Below are 11,323 nucleotides of genomic sequence, written 5' to 3'. Positions count from 1 at the left end.
TCCCTCTGCTTATTTCCAATATAAACTGCCATGTAACCTTGCAAATAACCTTCTTATTAAGCTACTTTACTTCTTTTGGAATAGACCGGTATGATTCACCTGTTCGGACATAAGCATAGAGTGCTAATGTGACTTTGATTTCTTGCAGCAGTCTGTGGTTTACATATCACAATAACTTTTCTGTGTTTCTGGGTGTGTAATCAATTTAAGTTTTAAAGATGTTTTCCAAAAATAAATATATAATAAATAAATAATCCTCTCTACACTTTGAGCTATTGACAAAGTCTGGGAATGTGTTTTTTCTTTCAAAAGCAAAGGTCAGCATTACAGCTCAGTAAACTGTCAGTCTGTGAGTAACTTCTGAACAAATTAAAATGTATGAATGTCAAATGGCTTTAGATTGGAGGGAAGTTTATTTTTATTTATTTTATTTTACATTTGTTTACTGGGAAAGTCCGACTGGACACAGGTCCATTTTCAGTGGAGGCCCGGGGAGACAAGCTCCAAAAATAACACAAAACAATATAATACAATACATGAGAGAGAGACAGCAAATCATGGATGTAGCACTCATACAATATGGCAGAGATTACATCTCGTAACAGTGAGAATCATTGAGGTACTGTATAAACTTAAATATATATATTTTTTACAGTTATAATTGCAGCAAGGCAAATATCAATGAGTTAAGTTTTCAGGAGAAAGCTGTTTGTACATAGCTGAAGCTCTGAAACAATCGTTTGGTATGGATTAACCTGGGGATTGACACAAGTTATATGTTTACACCAGTATGTAGCATTATCTTAAAGAGTTTATGATTTTCTTATTGATTTACTTTTTGCTGAGCAGTTGTTGGTTGATTTATTGATGGTCCTTTTTGTGGTGGGAAATTGCATGGATGAATCCATCTCTATTATGATTTTTTTTTCAGATATTTTGACTTCCAGACAATTTCATTCAGTGAAATTTTCAGTGGAGGCCCGGGGTGTCATGTGATTACTGAGGTTGCTTATTTTACAAGTAGGGGCTTTGTTTGTGTGTGTGTGTGTGTGTGTGTGTGTGTGTGTGTGTGTGTGTGTGTGTGTGTGTGTGTGTGTGTATAGGTGTGTGTGTAAGAGAGAGATTTAATATGTATACTGAATATAATTTTGCAAATGGAATTCTTAGTTAAACATGCTCCTCTTTCTTGGGCAAGTAGACTTGAGTACCCAATATTAGATCTTCGCCATCCAGCTGGGAAAGGTTAGTATGTGGATTTTCCATCTGGTTTGATGAAGACTATGCTACTTACCCAAGGACTACATTTATGGCTATCCATCCAGCCATCGTTTTGCTGAACTACATTGTTTGATAATGAGGAGCTTTTTACAGAAGTTGAAGGTTTTTGTGTCAAGAACCTGTCCATAAAAAGTGGCTTGTTTATGTTGCAGTGAAGGCTGTGATCTTTGTAGTGAGCGTTTTAAGTATATCCAGTATTTCTGAGGTAGAGGAAGTCTCTTAAGGCAGGATCTTTCTTAGCCTGGAAAGCAAGCCAGTGATGAAATTTATAGGGGCCAGTGAGAGACAGGAAACCAAGAAGCTTTTTAGTCTGTTTGGATAAGTAAGTGAACTTAGTCCTTTGACCTTTTTTGTCAGAAATGGTTGTAGTCTTTCTTTTGGCAGGGTGTTTTGCTGAGGCACATGCCAAAAGGGGCATTGCACTCAATAATGGCTCTTGTAAAGGAAGAATGCAAGGATGTTATGACCTCCTTGTCCCTGGATGAGATACCCTTACTAATGAAGTGGGCTTTCCTTACAATGGAGACAACGTGGTGGTCAAAAGTCAGGTTTCTGTCAACCTGGGTGCCCAAGTACAATACGACTTATTGCATGCTTACAACATTGTTATTAATGTGATAATTTGTAGGGAACATCACTCTCCTCAAAGGGGATGATGACGCATTTTTTGGCATTTAGCTTGAGGCCATATTTCTGGCACCAGTTATTTGTTTGGGCGAGACCCTGTTGTAACTTTTTCAGAATTGTTTTATTAAGTTAGTAATGTGAATTCTTTACTTTATTACAAATTTGTTGTGTTATTTTTGTGGATTATAGTATTGTACGACTGCTGATGTTGACATTTTACGTAGTTGGACTGCTGGAATGGTTTTCCCAGTGAGAAATGCTAGTGCTGTAGTGAATATCTGTTTATTTGTTAAAAAAAAAAAAATATATATATATATATATATATATATATATATATATATATATATATATATATATATATATATATATACATATATATATATATATATATATATATATATATATATATATATATATATAGATATATTAACTAAGATGTTAGAGTTAACTGTTACATTAGAGAATTAGAATTTTAAGGCAAATATTAGGCATTTATTACATTTATTCATTGTTCAAAATGCACCTACAGTACAGCCAGAAGGTTGACTGTGGTCTTCCGGAGCAATGAAAGAGTTAACTATATGATGTATTTTATATGCGGCCCCAAGACCATTTCTGTTCACTCAATGCGTCCCCAGCAAGCCAAAAGGTTGGACACCCCTGTCTTAGCACAAGATATCTGGACAAAGCCTGTTATGTTGGGGACAACCAAAACTCGTGACACATTTAGAAAGTTGCTAGAGTAACAATATTTGTGTTAGAATGCATTTTCTGAAGGATATAAAGGCTAAAGCTCAAATGTCTGCCATTATTTTCTGACTTGAGTCCTCAGTGATTTGCCAGAAAAACTGAAAATATGAGGTACAAAATCTACTAACTGCAGGGTATGATCCCCCCCTTACACACACACCTACCTCCCCTCTTACACACACAGACCTACCTATGTCCTACACACATGCACACACACACACCTACCACTGTAACCCAAATAAAAATCTACATATTAACATGGTTGTTCCCCATCTTTATGTAACGTCACTTAGCAATAAACCTTAACAATGAAAATACTAAGAGGCATTTTTCAGTAACTGCAGTCCAGGCAATCCTTTTTGATTATAAATTATTATTGTAAGCTCTTCTAAATGAAACTGAGTTGAAGATAAATCAGTTAAAATGTATCCATACAAATCAGTTCCAGATTCACAAGAATAAGCCTTTTGGTCATTATAGAGCTGAAAAAAATATATTCAGAAGTGTGGATTAGATAAAGTTGTTATTCTTTTCAAAAGAAACTGGAGTGTAATTTTAAGGTCATTGACTTAAGTGGTCTCCTGATAAAGCATAAATGTGAACAATGACGCCACAGCATGTGTTGCGATGGTCCTTGTGTATATTTAGGCAACACTAAGTGCCAGAGATGACTATGACCACATGCCACAACCTTGTACTGTACACTCACTGAAGCATGGGCACAGAAACTACCCCCTTTCAGTGCTTAAAAAAATAATCTTAAGCAAATACTTCTAGCAAAGGAACACTGAATTCTCTTTACTAAGGTGTTTGTATGAAAGCAACATCACTATGGAGCGTTATTTTTTTAATCTGAATATATGGCAGGACAATTTGCACCAAACAAAGCAAATTAAGAATCAGCCTGTACTGTTAAAAGTACTACAGAGCTCAGAGCTTTGTTAAATTCAGAAATGCTAACCACACTGCTTATCCTTTATCTTTATTACACATTCAAATTAAGCAGTCAAGGTGGTCTGACATGATCACTCAGTTATGAAATCATTCTAAAAAATGTCTAGTAAAGAAACTATACCACATATTAAAAACAAGAATCCCAATTTCCTCTTAGGAGTTTAATTTATTTATGTAGGTACGAATGGAGGCAATAGGTTACATTATCTCTTACTCAATTACATCTTTGAGGGTGGCTTTTCAGGTCAAGTAAGAGTTCAGAAAACTGACAATCTACACCAAAGTGACGTATAAACACTGCTTCCAGCACTTAAACACGTATAAAACCTACATGTTAGCTATGGGACTGCTGTAGTATTCTACCACTGTTAAATAATAGGTCATGATTTTCAGATCCTGATACAAAGCAAAATAGTAAAATATATACAGATAAACAAACATTTTCAACAGATCAGGATCACTGGCATAGAGGCCTGCCCGTGTTCTTCTTTGCTGAGTTTGTGGCCAGTTTGGTTACCAAATCTGTTTGTCCTTTTACACATAATTTGGACTGGCTTATGACTAGTTTGTGTATTACTTTATTGTAGGCAATTATTTTTGAATTCACTGTCATTTCACTAATGCTCCTCTAGGTTCCTGTGACCACGTGTTTACTGATATTACCACAGAAAGTACAGTTGTGTACACTTACCATAAATGTAAATATTAGAGTGTATTCGCTGTTGCAGTCATTAGATTTGGCTTATCTGCCTGCAGGCAGCCCTCAGCCGGCCTGAATACCAGAGTCTTGGATTCCTGAGTCGGATGCTGTCTCTTCATCCATGACGTCAGGTCGTCAGGGGTATAAAACATGCAGCCGATGCCATTACATCAGTTTTTCTTGCCTCAGATGTCAGATGCCTCCACAACAGGAAGCAATTAAATGGTATGGTAAACCCTCATCAAAAAGCAAATACACCAGAAAACTAAAATACACTAAACAAGAAGGAACGGTAGAGCCAGGTGAAGTCAAGGGGCTGGAGGGATTTTAACCAAGACTGCAACAGTGAATAGACTCGAACATCTACATTTATGGTAAGTGTACACAACTGTACTATGTTCTTAGTGTTTCACTGTTGCAGTCAATACATTTGGGTTGATTCCCAAAGCTAAGGAAGGGAGGAGGAAGTTGGACAGCATTACGGCCAGCTATTAAGCCCTGCAAGACTACAGTGACAAAACCAGCTCTGAACAGGCATGTGGCAATGCTTTGTGGAGGTATGTACAGAGCTCCAGGAAGCAGCTTCTAGGATGTCCCTGGTAGGGACTCCTCTGAGAAAGGCTGCAGAGGTAGATGCAGCACTGGTGGAATGTGATCTTATACCCTGTGGGGTAGGTTTTCCATGGTGCTTATAGCAGAAATGAATGCAATGGGCTATCCATTTAGAAATGGTTTGCTTTGAAATGGCCTTCCCCTCTACCCCTGCAGCAAAGCCACCTAGCAGCTGTTCAGATTTTCTGATAGATAAGCCTGTCCAAATAAAATCTAAGTTGTCTGTGCATGTCCAAAGAGTGCAGGATTCATTCTCCTTTGTTTTGTGGATTTGGGGAAAAAAGTAGGCAAATGAATGGACTGATTTAGGGCCACACTAGACACCACCTTGGGCATAAAAGAAGGATTGGTCCGGAGGGAAACCCTTTTGCATGGAAGATAACGAAGGGCTCCACTGCCATGAGGGCCTGTAATTCAGACACTCTTCTTGCTGAAGTGATGGCTTGAAGGAAGGCTGTTTTCCAATAAAAGGAATTTCAACTCTGCAGTTGCAGCTGGTTCAAATGGAGGGAGAGTGAGCTTTTCCAATACAAAGTTAAGGTCCCAGGCTGGAGTAGGCGCTTGCCTGGGGGGGGGGGGGGTCTTACATTTTTAGCCCCTCTGAGGAATTGCTTTAACAGGGGGCGAGAGAAGAGGGGTGGTTCAGTATTATAACGTGCTGAAATGGCAGAGGCATGAATTTTAATTGACAAGACGGATAGGCCCTTGTGGAGCATTTCTGTTAAGTACTTAAGAATATGAGGTAAGCTGGGCACCGTTGTGCCCATCCCCCGAATCTGGTTCCAGGAACAGTATATTTTCCACTTTTCAGCATAGGATTTTCTAGTACTAGGTCTCCTTGCTTCCAGAATGACATCTAGCACCTGCTTACTGAGGGATGCTACTGGGCAGCTCAAGGAATTAGCCAGGCTGCAAGATTCAGGGTTTGAAGCTGAGGGTGCAGAATCTGGCCCGCCTGCTGGGACTGCAGGGAAGGTGTTTGAGGTAGGTGCCATGGCTCCAGCAGTATCATACTACGCAAGGGCGGGTACCAGTGCTGGTGAGGCCAGTCTGATGCAATCAGTATTGTCCTTGGTTTGTCCTGTTTTATCTTTAGCAGAACCTTCGAGAGGAGAGGCAGAAGGGGAAAGGCATAAACAGAGAGGCTTTCCCAGGTAAAAGACAGGGCATCCACTTTCCAAGCTTGACTGTGGGGAGTCCTTGTGCAGAATTTGTCCAATTGGTAGTTCTGAGGGGAGGCAAACAGGTCTATCTCTTGAGTCCCCCCATTTGTTCAAGAGGTTGAATATTTTTGGTTCCAGTTTCCATTCGTGTGGGTTCATGAGATTTCTGCTTAGATCATCTGCCAGTGAATTTAGTTTGCCTGGCAGGAATTGAGGTTGTAGGTGCACTTGGTAGTTCAAGGTGGTGTTCCACAGAGCCTTGGCTAGTCTGCAGAGAGGGTAGGAGTGGGTTCCCCCCCCTGCTTGTTTATGTACCACATAACTGTGGTGTTGTCTGTCTTTACCAATAATTGTCCTGGAAGGATGTGGTCTTTGAAGGCTGTCAGGGAATTCTGTACAGCTAACATTTATTTTTGGTTGCTATGCAGGTGCATCTGACTCGGGTTCCATTTGCCCTGAATGCACTGCCATGCCAAGTGAGCAGTTATGCATAGTCTGATGCGTCGGTTGTTAGGGTTTGGGTGGCAGGGGGTAGACTGAAATGGAGACCCTTGTTGTGGTAGCAGGCTTCTTCCTACCAATAGAAAGTACAGTTTTGTACCCATCATAAATGTAGATGTTAGAGTGTTCACCCTGCTGCAGTCATCACACTTGGGTTATCCTGTCGTCAGGCGGTCCCGCAGTCAGCCGGAATTCCAAAGTCTTGGTCTGGCGTCGGTTGCTGTCGCCTTTTCCCTGACGTCAGTGCGCCAGGGGTATATATAATGCAACCGACGCCATTTTCTTTAGTTTTTCTTGCCCCAGATGTCAGGTGCCCCCAAAAAGGTGGTCAGAATTAGTACCAAATGGAGTGAACACTACACAAACACAAAATCCCTTCAGCTATAAGCAAATACATCAGTAAGGCATAGAAGAGATTTTTCCAGTAGATCAGAGGGGATGGAGGGAGGGTAACCTGGACTGCAGCAGGGTGAACACTCGAACATCTACATTTATGATAGGTACAAAACTGTACTATGTTCATTGCGTTACCCTGCTGCAGTCATCACACTTGGGTTGAATCCCAAAGCTAAGGTAGGGGGAGGTATCATAGAGGGTTAGTGGAAGCAATAAGGCCCTGCAGAACTGCAGTGGCGAAGCCCGCCCTGGACGTAGAGTAAAGAGGTAAGTGATAGTGTTTGGTAAAGGTGTGTACTGAACTCCAAGTTGCAGCTTCTAAAATTTCCTTGGTTGGAACCCCACTGAGAAAGGCTGTAGAGGTAGCTGTTGCCCTGGTAGAGTGGGTTCTAATGGTAGCAGGAACTGGTTTCCCATGATGGGTATAGCAGAAACGTATGCAATGACCTATCCATTTAATAATGGTTTGTTTAGATATAGCATTCCCTTGAGAAGCTGTAGCATAGGATACAAAGAGCTGGTCAGTTTTTCTGAAAGCCTTAGTTTTGTCCAAGTAGTAACGAAGCTGCCTGTGAATGTCCAAGGAATGTAGGAGTCTCTCACCTTTGTTCTGTGGATTGGGGAAGAAGGTGGGTAAGTGGATGGTTTTATTTAAAGCTACACTGGAAACCACCTTAGGCATAAAGGAAGGATTAATTTGTAGAGAAACTCTGTCTTGATGAAAAATGAGGAAAGGTTCCACTGCCATTAGTGCCTGTAGCTCTGAGTCTCTCCTAGCTGAAGTTATTGCTAGGAGCAGGGCAGTCTTCCATGATAGGAACTGAAGATCTGCAGAGAAAGCTGGTTCAAAGGGAGGTAGTGTTAGTTTTTCCAGAACAAAGTTGAGGTCCCATGTTGGTGTAGGAGCTCTCCTGGGTGGTTTAATGTTTTTTGCCCCTCTGAGGAACTGCCTTAGAAGAGGATGTGAAAATAAATGTGGGTCCATGTTGTAGTGAGCTGAAATAGCTGAAGCATTGATTTTAATCGAGGAAAAGGAAAGTCCTTTGTGCAACATCTCAGCTAAATACTGTAGAATGTGAGGCATGTGAGGCTGAATTGTGTCTTGGCCTTTAGCTTGGTTCCAGGCACAAAACCTTTTCCATTTGTCCGAATAAGCCTTCCTGGTGCTGGGCCTCCTGGCTTCCAGAATAACATCCAGAACTGCTTGTGAAAGAGGAGCTGGTTGGATGTTTAGTTGATTTGCCATGCAGCCAGATTTAAAGTTTTGAGCTGGCTGTGAAGAATCTGTTTGTTTTGTTGTGTGAGCAAATGGGGTATTTGAGGCAATATCCATGGTGGGCTGTGGGCCATATTTTTCAATAGCGGGTACCAGTGCTGGCGTGGCCAGTCTGGGGCTATGAGAATCAGTCATGGTCTCTCCTTTTTGACCTTCAAAAGAACCTTTGTGAGGAGAGGTAATGGAGGGAAGGCATATGCGGTCAGGTTTTTCCGAAAGAGAGAGAGTCCACTTTCCAAGCTTGATGGTGGAAGGTCCTTGTGCAAAATTTTGTTAGTTGGTAGTTTTGAGGACTGGCAAACAGGTCTATGTTTGGAAGGTTCCATTTTTGAGTTATCATTGCAAATATTTGTGGATCTAGTTTCCACTCATGGGGATCTTTGATGTTTCTGCTGAGGTCGTCTGCCAATGTGTTCTTCTGTCCTGGCAGGAATTGAGCTTATAACTGGACTTGGTAGGCCAGAGCTGTGTTCCATAAGATCATTGCTTGCCTGCACAGAGGGTAGGAATGTGTACCCCCTTGTTTGTTTATGTACCACATTACTGTGGTGCTGTCCGTCTTTATTGCAAGTTGTCCTGGATGTAATAGATCCTTGAAGGCTGTCAGAGCTTTCTGTACAGCTAGCATCTCTTTTTGATTCATGTGCAGATTTCTTTGATCTGCAGTCCATAGGCCTTGAATGCATTGTCCTGCCATGTGTGCCCCCCCAGGCGTAGTCTGAAGCATCTGGGATAGTCTGCCTGGCTGGGGGCAAGGTGAAAGGCTGACCCTTGTTGAGATGACATGCCTGTGACCACCATAGAAATTCCTGTTGTAGGCAAGGAATGAGAGATATCATTGTGTCCAAGCTGTGGCTGTGTTGAGACCATACGCTTTTTAGGAACCACTGTAATTTCCTCATATGCAGCTTTGCAAATGGTATTATTAGTATGCAAGATGCCATGAAGCTCAAAGCCTGCAGAGTTTTTCTTGCAGTTAATTGGGTCTTTGTTGCCATTGTCTTGAAATATTAAGTCAGTTGTAGTTGCTTGTCTGGCGTAAGATAAGCCTTCTGGGCCGTTGTATTCAAGCTGGCACCCAGGAATGTCATTTTTTGTGAGGGTACTAGTTTTGACTTCTTTTCGTTTACTGTGTACCCCAGGCAGTTTAGTAGATGCTTTACAAAGGCCAGATGATGTAAGAGAATGTCTTTGCTTTCTGCTTGGATGAGGCAGTCGTCCAGGTATGGATGTATTTGAATTCCTCTGTCTGCAGTATGCAATTACTGGTGCCAGGCATTTTGTGAAAACTCTGGGCGCAGTAGATAAGCCAAAGGGCAGTGCAGGAATTGGTAATGGGTTGAACCTGCAATGAAACGGAGGTATCTTCTGCAACTTTGTCTGATAGGGACATGCATGTATGCCTCCTTGAGGTCCAACTTTACTAATCATGCTTCCTTGCCGAACATGGGAAGTAGCTGCTGTAGTGTTAGCATCTTGGATTTGGGTACTTGTAAGTATTTAGAATTGAAAGGTCCAGAATTGGCTTCCAGGCATTGTCCTTTCTGGGCACTAGAAAGAGTCTTGAGTAAAATCCTTGGCCTTGCTCTCGAGTAGGTACCAGTTGAATGGCTCTCATGTCCATGAGAGCTGTAATTTGCTTTTGTGCCTCTGCCCATTGATTTTGTGGCAGGTTTGGCATTCCTCTTTTCATTGGCAAGGTGTGAAAGTGGAATCTGTATCCTCGTAAAATTATGTCTAGGACCCATTTGTCCTTTGTGACTATCTGCCAGTTGTCTGCAAAAAGTGCGTGTTTATATATATATATATATATATATATATATATATATTCATCATTATTACTATTTTTGTAGTATCACGTTTGTAGTAGTACTTTGGTAAATCCATTAATTTACCATTAGGACAGCTTGGCGCTTATGTACATACTACATTATTACATTATATTATATTGTTAATGACTTTTTAAGCATTAAAGGCAGTATTAACGAGTGTTTGTTGAATGTATTGTTTTTAATAGATTTATAAATTACCTGTACATTTGTACACGGAGCAAGGTACTAATATCATACCGAAGCCTATGGTTGACACAATGTTATCTCGACACACTTAATATGATATAGTTTAATTTTATTTTTACTGGACAGTTTTTATATAAACAGTTCAACACTATTTAAGTGTGTTAAGTTAAATATACTAAAGACTTTTATAGAGTTTTAAGTGTTTTTAATAGAACTTGTACTGGTAGAATGACATGAACTAGTATGCTTTTAATTTTTCATTGCAATTACTGGTAATTGGCTTCAATCTAATTATGATGTCATGTTATTTAAACCAAGTTCAATGTAACAATAATAGTTTCTGAGGAAGTTTGCCTAGGAGGCAAACGAAAAGCGCTTCAAATAAATCTCCTTAATTAAACTGGAGCTTTCTTGTTTTTGGCGTGGATTTACCACTGACAGTGACTGTTTACTGACATTCAGCTTGTTTGGTACGCTCGAAGGTTCACTTTATTCATTTTTCTAGTTTGGTTAGTTTATTTTGTTATGACTCTATAATACCAGTCAGGTTTTCTGGGAGCTGGAGGTAAAGTGTCTGGGGACAGGCTAGATTCCAAGAAGGCGTCATCTACAATGTCCAGAACAGGAGGGATAGCTAAAGACCTGTGTTGAGGATGAAGTAACAATTCCCTAAGCCTCTTTTTGGAGTCTGAGTAATCCTGGCTTTCCCAGCAGAAATGCTCCCTAAGAGTGTGCAAGGTTTCACCAAAAGAAAAATCTTCTGGAGGGAAAGCAGAGGGAACGGAATCCCCTGCATCAGAATCCTCATAGGTAGGATAAGGGCAAATCTTGGTAATCAGAAGAAACAGAAATATCAGAATCCTGATCTGATTTTCCTTCCGATTCTTCTGTTCTAGGTCTCTTACAGGGGGAATGCTGGCTTCCCCTAATTAAAGTAAGAAGGTCTTCAGCCATTCTAAGCATTTGTTTTTTAGGCATATGGGCCTGACCTTGCGGTTTGGACATCGGTTTTCCTGGATGAAGAAGATGGTGTCGGTTTAAAATGCAA

The sequence above is a fragment of the Protopterus annectens genome, chromosome 10.part0 (genome assembly GCF_019279795.1).
Source record: "Protopterus annectens isolate FY-2018-M chromosome 10.part0, PAN1.0, whole genome shotgun sequence".
NCBI classification, from domain to species: domain Eukaryota; kingdom Metazoa; phylum Chordata; order Ceratodontiformes; family Protopteridae; genus Protopterus; species Protopterus annectens.
The sequence above is the reverse complement of the archived record's forward strand: the minus strand, read 5'-3'. Positions refer to the sequence as shown.